Consider the following 27,508-nt stretch of genomic DNA (forward strand, 5'->3'; position numbering starts at 1 on the left):
TGGCATACCTGTATTATCATGAGATAGTAATTTTTCAAGATGCTTTCACTGGCACTGCACATCTCCATATCTGAAAACATATATAGTTTGATAGTTTCCATTCAGAAATCCCAATATAGCTCCTTAACTATGGTTAGCTAGAGTTTTGCACATTAAAAATGTAATTCTGATGTCAAGTAAATCTGATTTGAGAATGAGCAAGAATGTATATGTCTTTCAAAATCCCCTATTTAACTTGTCTGTTTAAATAGGTAAAACTTCTAGAAATTATTTCCCACTGCAAAGCTTCAACTAAGGTCCAAGGCAAAATTAGAACTAATTATCTTAATGGCAGATAATACTCAGCTGAATACTTTACTTACAAAATGCCTTAACTTTAATGGTGCTATTCCTACAGAAAATCAGATCTTTCTTTTTGAATTACTCCTTCTTAAAAGACTGAAGAACAGTTTTTAATTTTCTGTGAAAAGAATCTGAAATTCAGGCTCTAAAGAGAACCCTCAGATCTCTACAGAGAGATATTTCCACCATACTTAACTATTTTTTAACAGTCTTTAATAACGTTTATCTCATTAAAGATCTGCTATAGGGCTAACTCGACACTCAATTATGGTGAAGCACTGATACTCCAAATGAGAACCATTTTCACTTTTAATTCTGGAAATCGAATGGATGTTCAAATATTCGCATGTGAGGAAACACTGATGACCAAAAGGAGGTAGGATCATGCACTTTTCTTGCAAATACAGCCAGAGAGCAGAAATAGGGCACCAACATTATTGCACAACAGAATAAACAAAACACTGTCATCAGGAATGAAAGTTGGCGCATTGCCTGTTGATGGGTTTGATGCTACTCGTCGCCTGCTTGGCTTGCTGATGTTTTGAGACCCATAATTGTCTCTTGATGTATGGCTTTGTGTCTTTTTGCTAAGGTTCACATCTTCGCCTTTTCGTTATGAATTATGAATCATTTTTATTGCAATATTACTGCCAAAGTTAAGTTATTAGCCTAATTTGGAACCTGATTGTCTAACCCAGGCTCATATTAGCTGGCAGCTAAATCTGCGAGGGGCCCTGTTAGTTTCAGTGTTGCACAGTGCATTTGTAAGTGCTCATTGGCATGCCAGGGGTTGTGTCATCCAGTGCTGAAAAGGTGAATTCCCTTCTGCAGAATCAGACTTTAGCTGAGGTTGAGGACTCCTGTGTTCATTTTTTAAATGATCTGATCTCAGGGACAGAAAAATGATCCCTTGGGTCCGTAAGCTGAAGTCCCTTCCTGAGTTTCAGTTAGTAAAGTTTTACAGTACTTCAATATCTTGGTAAAATGGTGGTAGAAAGAAAAGTTGTTGTCACATTAATTTGCCTCAAGTAGGGCAGAGTTCCTTTATAAGGGGTTTTTAAGAGATGTACATGAGACTGATGAGCTCCAGTTCCTAGGCCATTTAGTCAATACTAAATACAATACATCAACATACATTTTTTTTTAGCTTAGTAAAAGTCAGATTATGGCCGAAATGAACTAAAAAATCATTCTTGATAGCCATCATCAAAGGAAAAAAAGACAATCAGTTTATTATGGACCCAGGGGGATAATTTAATTTAGTTTTTGAACACAGATAAACTCAAAAACAATACCCTAGAGAATGAGCTCTAAATTAAATCTCATTTTGATAATTTGAACATTTGAATATTACATTTTTTTTTTAGGTTTTGAAGGCTTTTGTATATCAAGTGATACCAACAATCCATGAAGTTAGATGTTAAAAGGCATCCAACAGTCTGACTCAGTCAATTATTTCTATATGTGTGAATTTATTTCCATTTTATTTTCTTAATAGGAGAAATTATTTTGATGATGAAGTTTCAGGAAGTGCTCTAGTATCTTTGCAGCTTCCTTAAAGAAAGAATTTTCCAACAGCCAGTGTTTAAATATCTGATAAGAGCCTTCTTCATAGGAAAAGGAGTAAAAGGATTTGGTCTTTGAAAAAGGCCTCCCCTAGATTTTTGATGGGGAGCAGATTTGCTGTAGGTACTTGTTCGATTTTATTCTTGCATATTCACTCTGCATTTATTACAAAATGTTTTCTTGTTTGCAACATGAAGCAGGATCTTGTCACAGCACTGCAAAGGAAAAATATGTAGTGGGCTTGGCATGCCCTGACAATATGCTTTCATTAAAACTTTAAAATGTAAATGTATGGAGAAATACGTGTCATATCCCATCACAGAGCTTCACAGCTATTGCTTTCATTACCACTAGTATGTGGCAGAGTTGCTCTTCTTTTTATAGTTTGTTTGCTTTGTAAATGTAACTATATACAGCAAGTTATATTTGGGAGTGAATGTTTTGCGAACCTCAGCTAATCAATAGGAGTTGGTTCCAGCTCCATTAGATCATTAGCAGTTCAAATTAGTAACTAGTGAATATCATATTTTTAACTGCAGTTTTTCTCCCCCACCCGAGTTCTTTCTCAAACTTCTTTGCAGCACTGTTTTCAGGTCACTACTCTGTCTTCGCAAAAGGAGTGAATGGATTAGAATTCAGGTAGAGGAGAAATGTTAAATGGAAGTTACTCAATACTGCTTTCACTATGGCCAGAAATATGTTAATTAAAAACCGTGGAGAGCATAATCTTTTCTGAATCCAAATGGCTATGACAGTTCCTACAGTTGGGAGGTATGGGGCATGCTTTAATGAGTTACAAAGCTATTTAGATGGATCAGAAAATACAGTGTAGAAAGATTATACAAGTGAGTCCAATTCCAGAAGTATCATATCATCCCTCCTTTTGCCTTCAGTTTTTTATTTCAATGTTAAATACTTGAAACACAATCTATAATTTGGAACATATGTTAAATGCAAAAATAAGAGCTCATTTTGCTGTCAAAAACATTACTGATAGTACATAGCAATATGCCTGACAATAGCATTGTCAGTGGTTTGGAAAGCTTTTTCTGCTCCAGCTTCTTCAAACTAACCTTTCCAAGGGTGTGTTCAGAGATCACAGCGACAAGCTTCATTTCATGCCAGAAAAATCATAAATTCCTTGGTAAGAGTGGGTAACCACAGAACCCAGTTGGAAAACCTATCCTAGGCTATTTTTTCTTTTCAGACAGGAATGTCACTGCTCTGTCCTTCATGGGAGATAGTGGTGGAAGATGTTGGGAGTTGTGTGTGCTGCAATGACAGGACTAGGAGACACCGTTTTACAACTGGTACTCTTGGTATTTATTTCCAAGTGTGCTTTTAAACTATGGTTGTAATACAATTATTTCTGCCATTGATATTCCTGTTCTTATAGAAGTCTCTGACAGGAGACTTACATCTCTATGGTGATATACCTTCTTACCGCAGCGTATGCAGTAATAAAGCATCAATAGTGCTAAGTCTTCATGCTGCTTTGTGTTTTTATGCTTTATTTTAAAAAGTATTTTGACGTGGATTTTTTGTGGCTTTGTTTAGCTGTGGGTTTCTTTTGGGGTTTTTTGTCTTCTCTTACTCTGGCCCAGTCTTTCCAGACTTCCAAAATTATTGATTCCCCCCCTCCCCTCCCATTAATATTCTTTCTTAGATAGTTTCTTTTGCTGATATAGCTCTTTTTCAGGATGACAGAGTATTATCTTGTTGGAGGCAAATGTTGACATCACTTAGAGTTATACCTTTAGTAATGGAAACAGTATATTACTGTTCTGATCCAAATCACTTTACAAATACCATTGTAAACATCTTTGCTATAGACCATGACAAGAAATTAGGTAGTCTGTCTTTGTAAGTGTGACAAGAATGTCAAGCTACAGTAGAAATAAATGGGAAATCAGCATCATTTAAGAGAAAAACTTATTTACTGTCATATCCAAAAACAGCTGGTTGCCAAAAGCAAATGTTTCGCTTAAGCAAAGGCTTGAGCCTTATTTAAACAGACCTATTTAAGGTCTTTAAGAAATAAAAAAGAGAGAAAATTAAAAAATTATGTAATTATCAATAAAGATACAAACTACACTGAGAAAAGTAATTTCAAAAACTCCTTTAAACATTTTCTCTAAAGAACTAGTGATACAAAATGCTATGTAAGAGGAATAGTTTCAGAGAAATAAGTGCTGTCCTCTAGTATTGTCAACCGCTTGCTTCTGCAATTATCTTGGATTAATTTCATTTGACTGAATGATCTAATCACCTAGACACCCATTATAGTTAGTGGAGAGGAACAAACAATTTAGAAGCATTGATTGATCTCATTTCATCCTGAAGTAAGGGCCCAAAATCAGCCATATGAATTTAACCCTAAATGTTAAATAGCTCATGTATAAACATGAACCCTGTAGAGATTTAAAGCTATATGAGGTCAGTTTTTTTAGGCCTTGTATTTCTTTGAATGTTATAAGTATTTCTAACCTCAATATTTCTCTGACATGGCTGTGAGTTCAATAAAAATAATAATAAAAGTAATTTCTTGGCAATGCTCTTCATTTAGAAATGTGTAAGGAATAGAATTAAATGGAGCAGAATGTTTTCAGTAATAGCAGGCTGAAGTCTTGATAGTCATTGTCATTGCAATACCTTAACAAAAGGCATAAGTGATGATCCTAGCATTTCAGTTATTCTTTAATAGTAATGTAATATATGTGCTTTTATGTCAGTTGACCATTTAATGACAACTGATTTGTATGTTGATCATTATCTCCTTTGAAGCAGGTGAAGGAGTTAATTCTTAGGACATTTTTAAGAGCAAACTCTCTAACCACCAACTATTTTGACCAACTTTTAATAAAAAAAAAAAGAACATTAAAATTAGATTTTTATGCGGAAAAGTGGCTCTTTTACCTTTGCTACATGGAAACATTGTCTGCAGCCACCTGTGTCTGACTTGTGTCTAACTTGCTCTAAAAATTGGCATTTTTCTCATGGCTAGCCCAGAAAACTCAAATCTGAATGACAGGCTCAAATTCTTTTTTTTCTTATGCATCATCACCAATTACACGAGCCAGACTAAATTGTTCAATTCAAGTTTATGTGTTTTTCTCATTCTCTGAGGAATTTACACCTCTCTAAAGATTTCCTCACAGATTTAATTTTTTTACTTTTCTGAGTGGTCGTGTTTTACTTCATTATTAAACTCTAGATGTTGTGATTGAGATGAAAGAAGCTTTATTGAAATATTTTTTGAATTTTCTTTGGAATTGCACCTTACTGGAAGATAACTCTAAAGATTTTTTTCTGTGAACCACAGTGGCAGCACCATCCTGTCCAAGCCCCATCTCTGTAACACCTTAAGGCACTTAACACCCTAAGTCGAGCTGGATTCCTTTTATGTGTCAAGAGTGCTGGGGACCGGGATACCTTGGTTGCTCAGTTGCTCTCAGTTTTATAGGTTTGAATCCACTGCTTCCATTCTTTTTGTCTCTAGGGTGAAGAGGAAGATTTTAGCTTCCAATGACAGCAACAATAACCATAATGTTTGAAAAAAACAAAGCCAACCAAACAAACAAAAAAACAAAAAGAAAAAAGGAAGAGAAAACCAATTCCATTATAAATTAAAAAAGAGAGATCAACAAGTCTATGAATATGTAATTTCAAAGGCCTATAGATTTTCAATAAATGCTCTAGAATAATATTTATTTCACAGCAGGATATGATCAACAGCTGGGAATTTATAGAAGGATTCTGAGCTCTCAATCCATTCTTTTTTTTCCAGCTGCTCTGCCTTTGGGAAAAGTAGAGCAGTCTGGAAAAGACTACAGCAGATCAATCCAGAAACTCCTTTAGAGACATAGCAATGAGCAAAATATATCAGCATTTCTCTACTGACAATAAGCAGTAGATGATCCTTTTCAAGACTCTGTTACACAGTAGTAAAAAGACATCCAAAAGCTTAGCGTGCCCATGGGGCTTGGGAGTCAGATAATTTCTCTCAGTGAGTTTGCATGCATAAGTTAAGGACTGTATTCCGGATGTTAGCTTTGTTGGTATAATACAGTCTCATAAAAGAGAAATATATAAAACTAGATCCATTACCATGGAAATACTGAAAGGTCATTTCCATGGCAACCATGGGAAGCTCTCATGCTATAATTTTGAGGAAGCCTGTCTTTGAAGTTGCAATGCATTTATATAATGGGACTTGTTTTAAATTAAATTAAATCTGTATATGTAAAGCGATAGACATTTTGAAAATTCTAACTTGGTACAACCATTTGCTGGAAAAAAGAATGAATATCAAAGCCAGATGTGTTACTCATTCTGACTGTAGGGAAGCTTTCTGGTATCATTTTATGCTTCATGCTGTAAATAGCTGAGATTTTTTTACTGAGAACAGTAACCTTTCAGGATTCAGGACTACTATTTCTGTTTTCCATGGTTTCCTTTCCTGACAAAGTCTGATGCCAGAACTTCAACCTCAGGAGAATGCTTTCTGCTAGATATGCATATATTTGTAATATGAGAGCTCATTCAGGAACAGTGATAAGATAATTTCAAGGATCTACCCTTATGAAGAAATTCTTTAAAATCAGTACAAAGGGCAGGGTTCTGTAGAAATGTCTGTGAAATCCTGTGCATATCCTCAGTTTTTGTTCCTTAGTATCCATCACCACAATTTTTTCAGGTTTTCTATTTAGACAGTCCTTTATGTAGTTCTTTTTAGAGACTATTGAATAACATAAGAACTGCATAGACAACTAGCCTATAAATGTTGTTAAAAAAATCTTATCTGAATAAATAATTCTCCAGTGTGATTTTTTTCACAGTGAGAGACACAATGTACTGTTTCTATAATACAAGAATGGAAAAGTAGATGGAGAAAGAAGAACACTAAGGTATTTAAAGGTGTTTTTTATGGTACTAGAACATACACACACACATACCCTACCATCATTGTGGAATTCCAAGCAAATATAAAGTTTGCTTGCAAAATCTTTGAAAGTTTGCTGAACTAACTTTAAAAAGTAAATCAACTTCAGGATCCTCAAGCACTGGAGGGCAAGAAACCTTACTTAAAATAATTTACATAAAATCATAATGAAGGTTGGAGCCAGACTACTTTCTTTTTCTCTTATCTCATCAGAACCACTGAAGCAAAAGTCAGGGCATCTACTTTTACATACCTGCTTTAGATTTGAAACAGCAGTAAGCTTTCAGACATCCTACTCCCCAGGGTTGCCTATGAAGTCAATTGGAAGAGTTAGTGATATCTAAGGTTAGGCAGATTCTGCACTCCAGGTCTTGGCCACAAAACTATTTAGGAGTCTATGCCCCATTAAATAATTGGAATGCAGTCACTTAAATGTCATTGGAATGTAGTCACCTAAATGTCTTCCCTAGTCTGACTATGCAGTTATTTGATTACAGAGGAAGCCCAGAGCTGCAGCCTGGGAGGGCCATCACCCTTTGTTTTAGTAATAACATCAGCTGTAGGGCTGTGGCTGCACTTTTCTAAATAAGGTTCTGGATACTGTCCATATATTCTTCCTATCAGGATTTCATAATGCCTCCCAACCATTAAAACTTTTACCTTTCTATATTTGAGTGAGTTGAGGATCAAAATGTGTTAAAGCCAGCATTTCTAAGTTTTCACTAATTCAGTGGTTTATCAGTACTCACTTTGAAAAAACTTGGGACTGGCTTCAGTCACAGAGTCGGGGAGTCTAGGACAAGGAGTTCTTGCTGAAAATAGTATCTGCTTACATCGGCATTAACTGAAAATCAATTTGAGTTGTTTATCAGAAGTTTTTTTCCAAGTGGGAAAGAAGAAGTGATGTACTGATCTGAATCATGGGTCACTCTGAATAAGGTTTTCCTAATTTGACATCCTGACTTTCAAGGTGCAGGTAAACTGAAAGAGACAAATGAAAATATTGTGATTGTTCTCACATTGTTCATCATGTCAAGGGGACAGCCTTGTTTGGAGTCAGCATACACTTTATCACAAAATGTAGTACATCCATGCACTTCAGACTTTGAAATTGGAGATTTTTCAATCATCAAATACTCTAAATGCACAGAAGGCATAATTTTTTTTTTTTTTGGTCTTTGTATGCACATATGTAATTCTTTCCACCTGGGAAGCAAATATTCGAACTCATTCAATATTTAACTTATATTAGTTTAACTCAGTGATACTCTCCTGGATATCTCATTTTTTTGGGCAGTCCCAGATTGGCCATATGAAGAGGTATGGAGTGACTGAAGGATGTTGTTAAACACTGGAACGTTGGTTTGTTTTTTTTTTTTTTCTTCTTCCTCACTTCTGCTAATTTTCATTGTTGAACAAAGGTAAATGTCTTGATAGCAGAAGATTCTTTTGCCATGATATGACCATGATAGGTCTGTGGAATGACATTTAGTCTGGAATCTTTCCAAAAGTTCTGTTCACATCCCATCTTTTTTCACTTCTCTTAGTTTCATATATGATACAGAAGCCCCCTTTCATTTTTTTAATCATTTCAGGTGTCAGTACAATCAAATAGCATTTATCAAAAGTATCCTGCTTTACAGATTTTCAAGAAAGCAAAATATTTCACATTTAATTCAACAGCAAGTGAAAATCAGTCTGACTTTTCTGTTCCCTATCTTTTTTCTTAAGTTTCACTTCTCCAGTCTTCCCCACTGGAAAGTTATATTCAAAATTATAATTTTTTTGGCAGGAAAGTTCTGAACTACTTTCAACAGAAAGTGTACTTATACTTTTAATTTATTTATTTTATTTTACCATCTACCGGTGCTAAGAAACTGTAGTTACCTTCCATGTTTTCTTTACATTTGGCCAGATCTGAAGCAAAGTCAAGGAAAGACTTGGAGAAGTTTCAATGGTTTTGGAAGAAACTTAATTTCGTTTGTATATAGCTAGAAATATCAGAGATTCATGAACAGAATCAATCCTAAGGCAAATACTGAGATAGAGAACATAGGAAGAGAGACCCCAATGACCATTTGTATAGGCATCCCTTTGTGCCCTCCCATGACCCAGTTTTTAAATATGTAGATGGCTTTCTTATTTTCTCAAAACTGTTCCTACTTCCAAATCACAATTTGGCTGCTTTTAACCTTTCCTGCTTCCTCCCTCCCTCCCTTTTCTTTTCAGATAGGTTTTTAGAAGACTAAATTTAGTACAGTGAGCTTGCCAACAGTCAGTTGGCCCAAACCACCCCTGACCATTTGTAAAGGTAGTACTTTAAGCAGCATTCTTCCATGTTTTCCAGCCATTAAAGTAAGGAATGAAGCAGGGCCAGACCCATTTGGTCTAACCTTATGGGCCCAATCCAGGTCTTTTCCAAATTTTCTCAGTGACAATACTGGTACCACGAGGAACTTTGCATTTCTGGGATTTGGAAGTATTAGACCTGTTCCTTTGTTTATTATTTTTAAAGGATATGATTATTAAATGCATAAAAATTGGTCTGCATTTCTAAACTAATAATTTTCATCAAAGGAGGTAGAGTATGTTACTCGATATTACATCTGATAGTGTTCAATTGACATTTTTGAGATTAAATTATTAAAATGGGTCAAATGGTAGTACTCTGTTTTGAGCTCAAGAACAAGAATCAGAACCATATTTCTTTGTATATTTTCTGCTCTTGATGCTTTGAAAGTTGGAAATTGAAAAATATAAGTTTGATAACTACAGAGGATATTTATCTGCTGAAAGGTCAAGCAAAAGGTTATCCTGAGATGACATTTTTGAGTACTATATGAAAAAAGGGATTATGAAGTTTGTAGAAAGAGATGCAAGGAGTGAAGAAGCTTTATTAAAAAAGCATCAAAAGTGAAATTATCCATAATTTCAAATTTTCTGGAGAATATATGCTAAAATGTCAGAAGAATAATATTAATTTTAATCATTATTTGTCAGTAAAAGAGATGAAATGCACCACCACCACCCATTATTGTTATTATCTGATTTAGTGTTTTGATTACAGACAATGTTTATATAAACAGTAACTTCAAGAGTGTACTGTCACAGCCAGATCCCATGTGCCTTGCTCTCTGCATTTGCAGAACACTTTACAGCATTGACGGCAATTCTACAGACAATCCCTTTTAGCAAATTAAAGAAAGTTGTATATGTGTTTTAAGATCAAGTCCCCAGTTGAGAACTCAGGAAACCAGAGACAGAATTTTGAGTGTGTCAGATGGCAAAAAAAACCACAAACAAACCTGTAGGAAGATACAAGAGAATTTTAAAATAAAAGCTATCCTTAGTCTGTATTTTCTAGTATGAATGTGACAAAAAGTACTATAATTGAATTGGAGATTAGAGAAGATTGGGCTTGAAACGGAAAAGTTTATAAAAACTTCCGAGTGGAAGATATAATGAAATCCAAAAAAACAAAGTGATGGTCATGCCAACAGAAATTAAACCTAGTCTTTCTCACTCTATTGTAATATAATTTATCAATTTATCAATTTTCACAATATTTTTTTTCTGATAGTAAGAATAAATATACAGGGGGCATCTCTTTTTTAACAGGTGTGATAATTGATAATGCTATTCACAAAAAACCAAAGAATCTCAACCAATTGCCTCCAATTAAGCTGCTCTGCTTAGGGATATATTGGGTACAGGAGAAGGGCAGAAGTGGGAGCAATCAACAGGAAAGAGAAATCCCTTCATCCTGGGCTTATGAAAAGCCCTTGGTCAGTGACACAAATTTGAGCTGCCTCATAAGTGCTGTTTAGGGGGCTGAGTTGAGAAAAAGGGATCAGGAACTCGTTTCTTGTCACCTCCCATATCCTCCCAGGACACATGGAAGGATTAAAGTCATGATGATTGTTTATTAGTTACTGACTCTAGACCAACCAACATTTATCTTTATCCCATTGTCCTCTGACATACTATACTACCCAAAGGCCTGGTTCAAGTATAAACAAACTAGATCTACCAGCATTTCAAAGCTACCCATTAGGGGACAGTCATAGCACTGTCACTCTCTGAAGTTCTTGCTTATTTGTCTACAGTACTAACCACGCTGTCAGTGCTAAAGTAAGTGATATTAAGATGATAATATAACCAATAATAATGCAAGATATAAGGTCCACTTTTTTCATCAGTGAAAATTGTGCTGAGTTAATCAACTCTGTCAGAGAAAATTTGGCTTTTTTTGTCCTTTCAGAAATATAAATAGGATACACAATGAGTTGTTAACAGGATTATGAGGGTGCTATGTCTATTACATGTAATCTTAGTATTTTTATTTATTTTTACATTGAGAGTTTTTTTGAAAGTCTTTTTTTCTTTACATTCTTGTAATAAACCATTTATTGACAAGATTTTACAGTTATAGCATAACAGGCAAAGTGACTAAACATGTAGGAATTCGTAATCCCTATCTTAATTTTTTATTATATATCCTTATATTTAATAACCTTGTATAGAAAATACCTTTAAAATCTGTGTGGTTGTATGGGCATATATATAATTTAAGATAATATTTCAGGTAATATTTCAGTAAAATAATATATAAATATTTAATAATATTTAATTTAATACTTATGTAATTTAAGTAAGATGATTTGGTGTGGCTTACATTTTCCCTATACAGGTAAGTAATTTACCTACCTTTTTGTTTCAGAAAAGCATTGCATAGGTCTTTTTACCTGCTCCCATAAAATCCTAGCTCATGTCAATGAGCTGCAGTTTTTTGTTTGCAGGCATTATCTCTTGTCTTCTCAATACTGAAGACTTTAAAACCGCTTTTTGTTGTTGTTTTTATTTTCAAGATGAAGCAATATTTATCATGTTCCTATTGATAATAATAGAGATTTTGTGTATTACTGCTGTGGGTCCCAGAGTGTGTTGGATCCATGTTTGATCCAAATTACACAATGCAATCAGATAGTCATTACTAACTATACTGAAATCACTACCTTTGTGGAGCGATGAGCTAGCTGATAAGTGTACAAAGAGCTAACATATCTTTGTAAATAAGCATTAGAATTACTATCTTGTGGATATTTTTCATCCTTCCTGATACTTGTGTTCATTTCCAAGTTGCACAAAAATATTTCAGAGAGATAATACTGATGGTAAAATGATCAGAAAAAAATTACTTTGAAAATCCTGTAAATTCCTCTACTTCTCTCAATGACTTTTCCATCAGTGCCAGTAGGAAGTCAAAGATGGCTTTTCTAATTCCCAGCCCTATGAATACAATATCTGAAAATCCATGTTTCTGACTTTCATATTTAGCTTACCAATAAAATTCTGCTGTTCAGATTTAGATAAATCATTTTGCTGATGATGCATAAAATAAAAATTCAGCTTTTAAATGAGGAGTAATTCTGATCATGGTAAAAATGTAGTATTTATTGTTAAAGGAGACTTTCATGACTCTCCAATTGGCTGGGCAAATAGGTCCTTCTGAGAGGGAAGGACAAGAATTGGTCCAGCAATGACTTTCCTGAGTTTCTTTTTTAAATACTCAGTGTAAAATACCTGACCTTAACCCTGCTGAAAAGAAGATCCGCTTTAATTTCAGCAGGCTTTGAATGTTGGGCTGATTAAAGATTACAAAGCACTTACTTCTCAGTTCTTGTAAGTACATTTATGGGAGTTTCTAAGGTTCTGTTCAGCATGTACAATAAGTACCATGATAATACCCTGCTGAGGCAAGACACTTTGAACCTGTCCTCTATCATACTTATTCTGACTGTGCAGATGTGAGGTCTAGTTACCACCTGGTGTTGTCTTTTTCAACGTTAGAAACATGTTCATTGTATTTTGAACTTAATTTATTTCAATTTCATTAAGAAAATACATTTTGAAATCTAAATTGGCTAATTAATACACAAGGTTTTCTTGTACTCTTAAGGACAGGAACTGTGAATTGAGTGTAAAAGGAAGGTATGAAAGTCAAAATGTCCTTATAAATAAACCTTTATGCTTCAAAAATAGCTTGATGGAATCAAACACTTCTTTGAAATAAAGCTCACATATGCATTTGATACAATTTTTAATGGCTAGTGTCCATGGGTGTCTTGAGACATCCCATTTCCCGTTTCTTGGCAGTTTATAACAACTGATGCTGTATAAGTGTAATCCATCAGAGGACACCTTTCTGCAAATTTCTACGCTCTGCTATTGCAGAGCTCCCTAAGGGCTCTGGAGAGACACAAGGAGAGATGTTTATTATGGGCTTCATTTATTGAAGAAAACCGCTCCCACATTTAGTGGGAGGATCACAGAGACACAGTGAAACTCGGAGAATTCTCTCAGCTCTAGATTTGAAATCTCCCAAGCTTGCTTGTTCTTTTATTTGTCTGTCATTATGCACAGAACAGGATGACCACTGTTTGCCTCCCAAGCCACAGCTGCCGGCGGGGGATAAGCGAAAGGCCCGGTGCAGCAGAGGGGAGGGGAGGATGTTTACACAGACCCAGCCTGCTTGTAGTTTATGCAGGAGGAACTGCTATTAGAGATGTACAAAAATGTTAAAAGGGAGGATTTCTTCTAAACCTCTGCTTTGTTGTCTTTCTGCCTTGCAGAGTGAGCAATTCTCCACCTCCCTCCAGCTCCAGTGGGTTTCTTTTAGCTGACACTGAGCTGTTCAGCTGGGCTGGCCCTGGGGAATCTCATGAAGTGTTAAAAGAGGTCTTTGGTCCAGTGGGCAGCTGGTGAGCTTTCTGCATAGCATGGGCAACTGGGGCTCATTGCTGCTTGGTTGCAGTCACTTCTCCCTTCAGTAGTGTCGCCAAACAGAGGTGTTTCTACATTGGTGCTCAGGCTGTTCTGAAAATGCAGGAAAGAAAAAAAAAGTCCCTGAGCCCTTCTGGAGCTCCCCTTCCTACATCCCTGATGATTGCTACAGATTTTGCAGGAGTTGCCAGCATGCAGCCTTTGGACCTCATGCTGGATTTTCTTGTGTGTGGCACACCTTTGAATGGACATCCCAGAAGTCTGGGCGGCACACACTGTGTCAGACTTCAGAAAGATATAATTCACTTTTCCTCAGCAAGTTCAGTGGGCTCTTATCACCCTTCCTGGACACCTGGCAGCATAAATACACAACAATCACTTTGCTCCCTAGCTATACCCTGATTACTGTCATGGGTGTGCAAGGAAGAGGGAAAACCCTGCATGTGATCTTGTGTATGCTTCGGCTGCAGTTTGCCCTTTTGCTTCTTTGGATTACCAAACATTATGGGTATAATATATTGGTATTTTTTTTCTCTCGTATGCTAATTTATGTAAGTATGTGAAACTATACTCAAATACTGGATCAGCTCATAGACAAGAACAGTGTTCAGTGTGGGGATCATCTCACCTAAACCTCATTGTCTACAACTGAAATATTGTACCTGAGCTGTGTATTTGGTTGTAAAGAAACAGAGAATAGGGTGTCACAAGCCATTTGGCATTTTCAACAGTGTAAGATGGCCTACAGTTCCTTATTTTGCTCCACTGACTAAGCATACTAATGCTGTGATGAACTAATATTTCTTACAGGATCAGATTATTTGGATTTCATATATGTGGACAGAAGAGCTAGTTCAGTGTAACACATTTATGTCATAAAACTATCCCCCAGGAATGTTAATTGCTTTAACACAAAAAAGTTAAAAAGTTAACATTTTTTTTAAAAAGGTGTCTGTAATCTAGAGTAGCTATGTTATAGGGAAATGTTTTCCTTTATAGTATGCATGATATTTAAAACTATGCCATAGCAAACTGTTGTTATAACCAAGCATAAGGTTTTCCTCAGATTGAATCACTTTTTTTGTCTTTCTGTGTATGTTTCTTTACAAGCATATTTGTTTCTTTCATACCTGATTGTGTATCTTATTTGCCTGTTTCTACCTCTGTTTTATCTGCCTGTCTAATCTGTCTAACCTATTTTAGGCTTTCATAGCAAGCTTATCTCTTCAGTATCTAGGCATTAAATGCTTCACTTCATTTCTGAAGGCTTTCATTTTAGTTAAATGCCTTTGAACACAGTTAGAAAGTGTTATTAATTAGAATCAGCAGCCCAGTAGAACTTCAGGTACTAATTAGACATTGCCCTTCCATAAATTCTTTATAACTTTCCTACAAAAAGAACATTTTAGCTAACTCAATAATTTGGAGATGGAGAAAACCATTTTACTTGCTTTTGTCAATCTTTGCTGCATACATATTAGATATGACATGGTTAGATTATTCTTTTTTGTAGAATTTAACCATAAATCTTGAAAATAAAGTTCTGTTGTCTCAATTATTGTTATTAAATTCATAGGGAATTTAATGGAGACAGTGAACTTTAAAAACAGTCATCCAATGACAGTTTAATTCTAACATTTTGTTTCCTTTCATGTTTGGTATGGTTTAAAGGGTTTATTTGTTTGTTAGCTTTTATCTCTCCTACCTCATAGCAGTAACCTGCCTAGAGTATTTTGAACTACATTTCCTTTTTCAAAACAGTATGACTGTACTTATACAAGTCCTGTAATTTTCAAGCTGAAAACTCAATAATAGGATGGTAAATATAGTGTCCAACCTTTTATGTGAGTATGACAAACTGTTTAATGCATCTGGTATTGTAGCACAAAGCCCAGTGAGCAAGAATTTAAATACTTTAAAATTCTCAGAAAATATCTTACTGTTTACTGAGAGCTAGGATATCACAGGGAAGTAACAGAAGCTCTCTTCACTGAAAAGCAAAACTTGCTTTGCAGGCATTGCGGCCGCAGTTAAAGCTACAGAGCTGGTGTGTGCTGTGCCCCCCCGGGGCTGTGTGAGCCGTGGGTGGCGTAGCGCTGTAAGACAGGGCTGCCCTGCCCACCACAGTCTCACCGCTTCAGCTACAGCTACATGCACGTCCTGCCTCCAGAGGTTCAGTGCCTGGGTTGTTACTAGTGATCCTCCAGATGTAATCACACTTTGCCGGCCTTCTCATAAGATAAGGAATAGATAATGTTTTCTCCTGGTAGTGGTTCAGATACAGGAAAAGAAGTAAAATATGAGAGACTTCGGTTACATACATAAATGCTTTCCTTGGCGTTGTTTTTTGTTGGGTTTTTTTTTTGTAGTACTTGCAGGACACTTCAACAGATCCTGTGCACTTAAAAAAAAATAAATTGACATAGTGCTTTAAACTCAGTGGGGAAAAATACAATACATGCTAAATGGGAGCTGCTTGAAGTCTGATTCCATGCTAATGGTTTTGAAGAATAACTCCTCTGTCTTTTGTGCTGTAAATTTCAAACTGCATTTTTTAACTTTGAAATTGTTACAATGGGAATGAAAATTGGTTGTTATATAGAGTAAATGTGTGGCTATTTGTGAGATGAGGCTAAGACACATTTGTTTAACTCAAGCAATAATCTTTTATTTGCACCACATTAATCTTTACACCAGAGTTCTATTCTGCATTGTGTATTTCTTTTCTAGTATGAGTGTTCAATATTGTTTCCTCCAAATAATTCTGTGAAAGCATGAGCCTTCTTGCTACATTTGGACAATATTCCATTTATTATGATCCATTTTTATGACCTTTTTCTTTCAAGTAGGCCCTATAATTCATGTATCTTGTAAAGTCAGGGAAAAGTGAGTGTATTCTATGATTAAAATCGCAGCTAGTATAGTTTAGCCTCTTGACACAAGTTTAAAATGATCAAGTTTTTCAAATTATTTTTCTTTCCATTACTTAAGGTGCTGAATAAAGAATAAGTAGATGTTCATGAATCAGTGTTACAGTAAGGGATATCCCCAATGTTTAAACTGAAGCAAAGAAATCCATCCTAACAGTAGCACTTAATGGTCTTGAAAATCATAGGATATTCATCCCACTATTTTTACTATAGAGAGATCAAGGAAGGAGCTTGTAAGACATTTAAACTTTGCTTAGATTTTGGCTAGAAATTCAGCACTAGCATTTAACAGAAATGGACGCCCAGTGTTTGTGGAGGGCCCATCAAATTACAGTAATTTGTGAATCCATATTTAAATTTTCATCTGTATAACACCTGAAATTAATTTATTAATCTTAAAGGAAAATGACAGTGCACTTGATGAACTCCAGAACAACATGCCAGTTCTAAAGATGGCTGCCTCCAGAAAGGTTTATCTCAGCAGGCTGATTTCTATACCTGAAAATAAAAGTATCATATTCAGATATCACATACATATAATTAGAACTGAATCTTAGATCTCAGAAATCTCCACATAACCTCTGCACATCTGCAGCTATCTCTGAAGTCATGATGCTGAATCCTAAAGAGCTAGGAAAGAAAGCAAGTCTTTGTCAGAAGCAGAGCCTTTGCTATTCTTCAGGAAGGAAGCTTTTGTTCAGCTCAGTGCAGTGAGTTGCAGCTCAGCAGAACTTTTTTTACTTTGTTTTTGGCTGCAGCTGAGATATTGATACTTTTTCAATGGATCTTTGAGGAACAAAATGAAAGGTTGTGACAGGGCAAATATTTTTATGAGGTCCTCAGGGAAGGAAAAAAAGGATTGATGATCATAAATTCAGACAGTAATCTGACATTCAGAGTTCACCTGAAATCTGAACTTTAAACTAAAGGACATACAGGTCACAGTTAGCACATGTAGTGTCACAACCACATCTTTCTTCTTTCCTCATTACTTCCAGTAGAGCATACGATGTACACAGTAATCTGAGTGAATCATAACTCCTTAGAGAGTCAGATTCCTGTGAAATAGACACTCTTCTCTTAAATCATATTAGAGTGAGTTCTTCTGCCAGTAGACCACCAACTCTACACTGTCATTTATCCACAGAGACTTATATGAAGGAATGATCTGGAAGTCTGAACTGGATATCAGCCACAGTATAACACTCTGGGTGCTTCCAGTTGTGTCATTTGACACTGGAGCATCTGTTACTTCTTCTTATGCTCAGAATACATGCTAATACCCAAAGGAAAGCTATTTGTGTCAATGTGTACATTTACTGTATTTTTTTATCTATACATACATTTCTGATAAAATTAAACTTTGTAGCTATACTTTAAGAATGAATGGAAATTAGCTAGCTATGTGAGAAGAAAATATTCTCACTATATATAAACTGTAAACTTAGAAATACCTGACTCATTTTCAGAAGAATACAGTTGATAAACGCGTGATATCTTATCTCTACTGAAAAGTGGTGTTGGCTGATGAAAGGAATGGAATACAGTTTGGGACAAAATAATCCTCTGGAGGTGAAAATTATCTGTGTAATTGTTAAGAAAGTTTTCTTTCTTTAAACTGATTGCTTTATTTAGTCAGTTTAGTATAGGAAGTCTTTATTGTGCAAATTGCATATAAGTTTTTTTTCTGCCCTTTTTTAGTCTAAAGAGATCTCTTTTGTGTTTGGGAGTTTTTGTTCGTTGGGGTTTTTTTTTGTTTGGTTTGGTTTTTTGTTTGTTTTTGTTGGTTGGTTGGGTTTTTTTTTAACATCAGAAAAGACTTTTCCTAAAGAAAAAATAAGGAAGATTAATTCTTCATTGAATCTGTTCCACCACAGTAGAGTAGTTTCTCTTGTGTTGAACTTTTAGTTCAGGTTGAAAGAGTAAACCTCCTTCATTAAAGCAAACCATTTAAATTTTTAAAAAGTATAATGTAAAAAATAGTTTTACAACTCAATCCACATCCACCTAAGCATTGCAGGGCTGATTTCCTTCAAGCATGGATGAAATTCCTTATATTGTAATGGCAAATATGTTAGAAAGATATGAGTTCAATGCCCTGCGCTTTGTCCAGAGTATGTGACTTATGCAAGTATTTTCTCCTGGTCTCTTCAGGGATGCCTCAGTGATGATGACAGGTCTAAGAATCCCATCCAAAGCATGAGTTGTTAGCCTTTCCATTCTGACTACTTTGCTCCTGGGCATCACAGTCCTTGTAAACAGACATTTGCAAATTTTGAGATGAAGAAGACTGAAAAAAATTCCCTCCTCTCTCTGTGTGATAAAATACCAAAGATGCCTAGTTACAGAATGTTTTCTCTCTCTTTAGGCATTGCTGACCACTGGTGTAATAGATTCTTGATTACTTTTGAAAAATGGAACTTTCATCCACTTTGTTTTTTGGTGTGTGGGTTTTATTTTCTTTCTTTAAAAATGGTTTAAAATACAGGCTTTTGGGCTTGATGACAGGTATAATATATTGCATTTTCAAAGGAGTCTCACTGGAACACTACAACTTTCTGATGTTAATCCATTTAAAAAGTTCTAAACAGTTTTCTGTTTATCTTGTACAACATAGAGAAGAAACAGCTCATAGCATCATTCCTACTGTCACACCTGCATCCAACCCACCCTCCACATAACTCTTCAGTATGAAGAATTTAGTGGTCTGAGCTCTTGGGTGTAAAGCAGTAGCTGTTCGACTCCTGCTGTCTCTCTTATACATTCTCCAGATAATGTAGTATCTCTCAGTTGACATCATCCTGAAAATGTGCCTTGGATGGATTTTTATTTTTAAAGCCATGGTTTCCTGTACAGTCTGCTCCATCCTGGATCCAGTTCAGTACGGAGGAAGGCAATTTATCATTCTTTAGACTGATTTCATAAGATGGCATGGCTTGGCTCCTGTGAATTCAAAAATGCTGCAGTGTCTGCAAATACGAGCACCTGGAAGTGATGCCTTGTGGTGATCTCATGCCTAGTAAACTAGGATATCTAGAACTCTCCAAAGTGCTCTCATCTTCCAGCGCTGTACCAAAAGCCTAAGCCTAAAAGGCAGTACTGAAACAATAGCTGCATTTCCTAAACAGTGGACCCAGTGGCATCATGCCATTGCAGCTCAATGGATGAGAGATTGCATCTACTGTTCTGGATTGTCAACTGTGAGGTACCCCCTTCCTAAGAGGGAATAACTGTCATCTTATAAAATGTCAGGTTCTCTCTGTCCGAATTCAACCTAGAAAGGAGGGAGCATGACGGCAACAAAGATGACTTAAGATCTGACAAGATCTGTCATCCTCACTGGTTGATAAAGAGAAGAGGATATATACTGTTGTGTGACTAACAATGGCAATAAAAAGTCTGAAAGATCCTTCTCCACAGATTTTCCTGCTACCAACAGGGATTAGAAATGGTTGCTCACCGTGCTTTTTCTTATACAGCAGCAAAACCATCACGTGTTTTGTTTTCCAATGATTTTGGCTTGTATCAAATGTGAAGCTGGCTCACAAACAGCTTGTAAAAGAGAGAAAAGTGAGACTTAGCTCCAGCCTGAATGCTTTCTCATTAACTTGGCATGAGTATGATGGTATTTCAACTTGACATTGACATGAACATTTCAATAGCTGGACAGTAAGCTCTCTGATAAAGCTGTTGTCTAACTAGGAAATAAGGCTCTCATACAGGGCAGCCTCTTTATAGCAATTAAAGTAAAAATTAACCTTTCTGAAGCTAAGTTTCTGTTTGAGGCGCCAAAACAAGAAGTGAAAGCAAGGATTAATTTCCCAGCAACAATCTAAGCTCTTTGCTTTCCAAATTAAAATAAAACTCAAACAGGATTTTATGAGAGGTATTTAGATGCATGTGAAAACATAAATATCTTAATTGTCCTCATTAGGTTCTGCTTCCAGATAAGAACACAAACAGGTCTTACATGTGGAAGCAAACCTTTCCTAAACTTGGGAAAATTCAAAGCAAAATAAAGAAAAAACCCACACAGAAAATAATGATTTTTAGAATAGAACAAATACAGTATGTTTTTTTAGGAATAGACTTTGACAAGAGCTGGCTGCCTCATTATGCTTGGCATTTTTTGGCACACAGTTTGAATATAGTACTCTTTCTGAGTACACTGCATAAAAACATAGCTTTGATATGGCTTAGGATGTCTGTTTTGTGGTTCTCTGTATATTTCTCAGTTTTGCATTAGTTGCCATTGTGTTTCTTTCCAAAATGTACATGAGAATCTTTTCATCTGTCTCTGCTTTTTCCAGTTCTGTGTTTCCTTCTCTTTGGTTATAAGCATTTTATATCAGCCGTCTGAATCTCTTTTACTATACTAGAGCGGCGCCAAAAAGTGATATCATCTGGAAGTAGAGGCTATACATTGAAATGGTTCCTAAATCATATATTCCATGTTAAGAATATTTTGGGGTAATAAAATTTATGTCATGGTTTGTAACTAATGTGCAAAAGACTTGCTCTGTCAGACTGTAAGTGATATCCACAGTGAGAGCCCATCATACTTAATCAGTTTTCAGTCCTTCCAGTTATATTTTTTTCATCTGAATGTTTATTATCAGTTGCTGTACATTCACCCAGTTATTTAGGTTTCAGTAATCTTCTTTCTGAATGTATGATCTTAAACCATTTATTAATCTGAAGATTAATCTGCTTTTAAAGAGTACTTTTTTCCCTGATTAGCATCAAGAAATCCATATTCCTTGCTGCTTTAGATGAATGGAAATTCTTCTGGTTTGTATGTGATGGCAAACTAGGACTTCTGCCAGTTCCCTTGATTGTATTAGAGAAATTCCAGACAACTAGAAAGTAGTAGCACCTTAATGCATGTTTAGTATTGTAACTCTCCTACTGATGCTGCATTAATAGCTGTCATCAGAAGTCTTGTATAAAAATGTTGATCAGCAGTGCTATGTCTAATGGCAGTCTCCTTTTGAACAGGCTACAGAGAGAGGTGAAAAAGGATAGACGATTGTTTTAGACACTTGTCCTTTATTTAGAACAAAAGAGGGGTGAAACTGTCACTTTAAATAATAGTTTTCTGCTTCAGGAGATAGTTTGTTGGTTATTCTCTCTTCTTGTAATGCCAAAGTTGATTTTTGTGTACCAAAGACAATAAATGTAATGTGGGAGCCTGATACATATTCATAATTTTGCTTTAAGGCTAAAGTGCTTTCCTTGTAAATTCATCTAGCTACAGATATTGTAAGCACCAAAAGCAATTACTTCACGCCATCAGTTTGCTCTAAAAGAGAATACCATTAAAATCCTTATTCTATATTTATTGTTCTAACAGGGAACAAGAAGAACGTTCTGCTGAGAGACCAGTGCAAGAACCAAAATTAGGATGCTTTTATTCAATTATATTTGACAAAACTGGACACCTTTTTTTTCAATATGTGTAATGTAGTAAATGTATGTACCTGTCAAAAACAATTCATAAAGCACTCCAGTGGTAAATTGTGCTAAAGTGGGAAGGCTAGGCAAACTTAGAAAAAGAACAGCATCCTTTCCATTTGCAAGGAAAGATATGAGAGTCAGAAAAGAATGCTAATTTTTCAAGTCAGTATTTCTATTCTCTGGTTTTTTACTATATAACACCTAGAAACAATAATCCATTGACTGGGTTCTATACAGAGTTCAAAAAGATGTGTCCTGCCCCCAATACTTACATATAACATAGAATTAAATTCTGTATAAGATCAAAGGGACAGTGGAAAACAGGAAAAAAAAAAGGAAAAAAAAAAAAGAAAATAAGGAGTTATTTTATGGTAAGGGACACTTATAAGTGAAAATTTAAAAAAGAAGAATGGATTAGCTTGCTAAATGGGTAACTAGGAGACATTTCACCAAGCTTCATACACATATAAAGAGTTATTTGTTTGAAAGTGAATAGAAGACTGAAGCTGGGCTCACAGGCTTATCAGGGACAGAGGTAAAACTCTCAGTATGAGAGAAAAATGACAGAAAGGTGGAAGGTCAGCAGTGGATTTTCTTGGACATTAAAAAAAAATTCTATGGTAAATTAAATAATAGAGAGGAGACAGTCTTCAAAAGAAGCATAAAGCAAGGAACATGACAAAACCATCATACCAAGTCAATTACCTTTTCATAAGTACTTTTTGTGACTGCTAGTCTGTCAAAATGGCAGTTGTTGAAACAAGGGGGGACTGTGAATATGTGAGATGGGGAAAGCTATATGCTAAGTTTTTTAATATACTTTGGGAGATCCAATATTCAGATGCTAGCCTGGAACTATCCTTATTCATGTTGCTGCCTACACTGATAACAGTAGTCACTGATTCACTTTGCAGTCAGTGGACACAGGCACCTCCAGAGCACCATCAGGAAAAAACAGGCAAGCAAAGTAGATGAGGTTAATCACTTTTTTTTTCAGGTAGTCCTGGGCTTTTTGCAATTCCAGGCAGTATAGAGGATACCCTAACTTGTAACATAAACACCTTGTCATAACATTATGCGAGATGAGTCTTACCAATAGTTGGATGGTGAATGTAGATTTTACTGCCCCACTGCCAAAAGGTTACACACTATGTTAAAATCTTCTTGTGCAGATGCTGTAAAATATAGCCCTTTATATAGTCATGTATCTTTCTGTGCATACATCATGCATCTCATTTGGAGACATCTGAAGCAGGAGCCTTCTGGACCACAGGCAGAAGCTTTATGAGGAGAACCACAAAGAGCTTTTAAAATGTTTTTCAGTGGACTGAATTTTGTACCAAGATGTTCACAGACCTTGTTTCTTCTCCATTTAATGACGCAAATTTCAGGAACTGTTTTTCTGTTTAATGCAGGTAATGTGAACTGCTGCAAAACAAATTACATTAAATACATTTGTATACCATATCAGATGAAAAATACAGTTAAAAATACATATTTACAATTAAAAAGATAGAAAGAAAATTATTTTTAAATTAATTTAACTGATTTTTTAATGAGTACTGACAGTTTAGAACTGGTCTATACAGATTTAATATCTAAAGTTGTCTTTTTTAAAAAACATAATGCTATAAACAGTCTGAGAGTGTCTTTGAATGAGTAGTTGCAGCTGAAGAAGAATCTAATGCATGTGGAAAGAGCATATTTCAAAAGATCTCCAAGGACAAATCCCTATTTTTACATAGATTTTCAGATTTCATTCTTTCCTGCCTCAAATCAAAAAAGATTTGCTTAGGTAAATTGGAATTTTCAGATATAATTTTTAATTGTTTTTAAAATTACCCTCAGGACAAAGTAGTTTCCTATGCAGCATTGGACTTAGGTGCTCACTTACAGCTGTGTAAGAAAAGAGACCGTGTTACCTGGATCTGTCTCACGAGGAAGGACTTTCCAGAGCCTGAGCTACATGGTGGTAAGGAACAGATGTGCCATCTTGGTGGTATCAGAACTGTGGTTAGAAGATGATGTTACACTTATCACTGCATTACCTCAGAATGACAGTAGTTTGAATTTAGCTGTCATTGCTGTCTTCTATGAAATACGAATTTGTCCTGTCCTCCTAGCTGGCAAACATGTTGGATTAAGTGACTTGGCCAAGATGACATAAGAATTATGTAGTTGTAGTAGAAATGAACACATGCTTCCTTTAAGCATATTCAGTTGCTTATCAAATCAGATCATTAAAAAAACCATCTCCTCCCCAACCCTCACCCTCTCATTTTATTTGATTTTCATTAGGACAGGTGTCTCAGGTATGCATAGAGAGAAGATCTGAACTCTACTGAAACTGGGGTTATATGTGGCATAACTGCTAGAACCCTGAAGCAACTATATAATTTTATGAAGTTGGTTAATTTAGGAGGAAAGTTTCTACTTGGTATGATATCTGTGAAAAAAAGAGTTTTGCCTAACTACCAAGGAAAAAGAGGAGCATGAAGTACAAGGCCACCACACTGGAAACCCTTACAGCTAATCCAGTGGGGAGCAGACATCTTCATCTTTTTGTCATGGTTCTTCTTGCTATTTAAAGCTCTCAGCTGGTTTTGTATGTCAGTTTTAAAAACTTTATTTCAAATCCTGGTTTGGCTTCTCTGTTTCTATCAAAGCTTCCCTCCAAACACATTACCATCTCAGCATGCTCTCTACCTGCAGACCCATTACAAGGTCTCCTTCATATGGTAGGATGCACTGCAAACCATCCCTTCCCTCCTCTGTCCATGTACACAAGGGCTTTTGTTCCTGCAAATGGTTTTTGTTTTTTAAGTGAATTCTTGTCAGTGTGAAGAGGGTCTACCTGTGTCAAGATGAGAATAAGAAGTAGATTTGATTCTGGAGGTCTATATGAAGTAGATAATTTAAAGTTTGGCTTCTATTCATTAGCAGTACTGGCCATCCATTAGTATTCCAGACATATTTTGGACATTAACCATCTTTGTTGCTTTAGTTACATCTGTACTAATGAAAATTCCTGTAAAACTTTCACAGCAAAAACCACCATTAGTAAATTTAAGATAGGGAACCTTTCAATTCATTGTTTTTAATAAATGAGAATTTAAAAGAAATTAGATCTTCTCTGTGAAGATGCTGTAGTGCCAGTAGGATAGTTACAATGAGCTATTGCAGTCATTGTCAAAAGCCCTTTAAAATAAGATTAGATCATTTCATTTTTATACCGTTTTCAGTTGGTGAATTGTAACTTTGTCTTATGAGTACTATTTAATATTCAAATTTCACTGTAACTTGAAGGAGACAAGTAATAGTTGTGATAATTTAAGATTAGAAGTATTTGGATAAATATGGACGAGAGTTGTAATAGATCTGAATTGTCACCTGAGATTACATAACCTGATTTATTGTTCACTGAAGAATTGCAGATAACAGTTTACAATATATTTTCATATGTAGTCTTTTCATTGTTTCCTTTAGTAAATTCTCGTCCTCTGTATAGCAGAAAAAAAGAGTTTTATTTTTTCCTAGGGACATGCAAGATTTATGGAAAATAGTTATTTTCTATGTAGAAGAACTGATATTATTTGCTCATTCACTTTGATACAGGGACGGACAGTTATGATCTTCATGTACTTATTTATATTTAATGCATCTTGTTTCTCCTTTATGCTCTGGAGTTGCTAGAGTAACTGCATTTGTGAAAATTTGCAGTTAATTTAATTTCCATTTGCCAAGTTAATAAAACCACTATAAAAAATTGCTTCTTTGTCAACCTGCTCTAATGATGATGGTGACCAGATAGGTTATGTCTCTGCTTCCGGAATCAGAGGGAGACATAAAAGGATTCTGGTAGGAAAGCATACGCTGTGCATAAGTGTTTTTTGCGTATTTTTGCATTGATTTCCCAACCAACTTTTCCAAACTTTACTATTAAAATTTAATGTCTTGTTTAACAAATACTTTGTTTCAGTAGTCATGAGACAGATAGTTATTTTCTCTGCTCAAAGCAGAGAAAAAGGAGGTCCTTTTTTCTGAATGCATGATCACACGGAGCACTATAGACGAACAAACACATAGTCACTTTCTATCCTGCTAGGCATACAGTGGGGCAAAGGCAAGGTTGTACCTTCTTTTCCTTATTCATCCAGGCCTGTAGCCTTTTTGTCAAGGGTGCTGAAGTACATCCAAATTTATTTTCTGATGCAGACTCCTGCTGACTGAAATCTAGGTCGGAACCTTGTGACCTTACTTAACATGCATTCCTTATGCTCCTCAGCAGCAGCATTGTTTGATGCCGCATTGTGAGCTTGTATATCAGCTGCTGAGAGGCACATGGCACTGAACAATTTTGGCTGTGCCTGAAACAGTTTTTACAAACCTTTCTTACGCAAGAGCTCGAGAGTTAATGCACTGCCTATTTAAAAATATCATATTCCTCCAGGAGTGCTGAGTTATTTCAGTAGTGATCCAGCAGTGTCTCGTAGAAGAGGAAAATAGCTTTCTGAGGTTACAGCAGAGGTCTGGCTTCTGGCAGTGGACAGCAGTGAGTGTCCAAGGAATGGTTTGATGGCAGGGAGATCACAGAGGTGACCTTCCGAGGTGGGGGGTTATTTATCTCTTACTGCTCCATTCACAGCAGTTAGCAAGCAGTTAGTACAGGTAGAAATCAGATCTCCTTCATTTGATAGCAGGGGCAGAGGGAGTTAATGCAAAGTAATGGGAAGTAGAACATGAATCAAGCAGGAGAAATATAACTCGAGTATCAGAGAAACTACTTAGCAATAAGCTGTATTACAGAATCAGGCAGCTTCCCAAGGAGAAATGACGGATTTGTATTGCTTGTGGCATTTAAAAGTGAGCTGTGCATACCACATGAAATACACTGAGGAGGTCTCACCATCTCTAGCAGAATGGCAGATTAGATTAGCATCTCTAGATACGAATATGTTGCTGTCCAGAAAAAGATTTAAAGAATTTCCAGAACAGCTTAAAAAAACACAACAGAAGGAAAATCTGTTAACTTTTCTTTAAAATCTGTCTTGCAGAAATTACCTTCCATCTGTGAACCATAATTTTGCGTGTATATCTTAATTTCTGACACTTATTCAGTGTTATAAAGTTCATATAATAATCTGTATTCAATTACATACTGCAAGACTTATACTTTATATATGTATTTATGTGGTTTTTTACAGAACCTGGTGACTTAAAATATCTTGCATGGTTTTATTTTACAAAACTAGATTACTATGTATTGTATTCTAGATAATCCAAGCAGTATCTTTCACCAGCTCTAGCTCCATGGGAGTAGTGTACTGTTCAAATTAAGTAAGCATGTCATAACCTGGGCTCTCATTTTAACCACTTGAATAGATTTGCCTTGGGTCTGTTAATGATTACTTTGTCCATAATGTCATACACCCTGTAGGGAATAAATTCTCCATAGTCTGAAGCATTTACTTTCAAAAATATTTAATAT

General features: G+C 35.7%; 1 protein-coding gene across 13 annotated transcripts in view; it reads left to right on the forward strand.

The window, feature by feature from the left end:
- The window catches only part of PCDH9 (protocadherin 9), a 680,196-nt gene that overhangs the window by 32,568 nt on the left and 620,120 nt on the right, over window positions 1-27,508 (forward strand). The gene's annotated exons all lie outside the window — the stretch shown is intronic.

This window comes from Myiozetetes cayanensis, unplaced genomic scaffold (genome assembly GCF_022539395.1).
Source record: "Myiozetetes cayanensis isolate MyiCay16 unplaced genomic scaffold, myiCay2020 scf5-8, whole genome shotgun sequence".
NCBI lineage: Eukaryota > Metazoa > Chordata > Aves > Passeriformes > Tyrannidae > Myiozetetes > Myiozetetes cayanensis.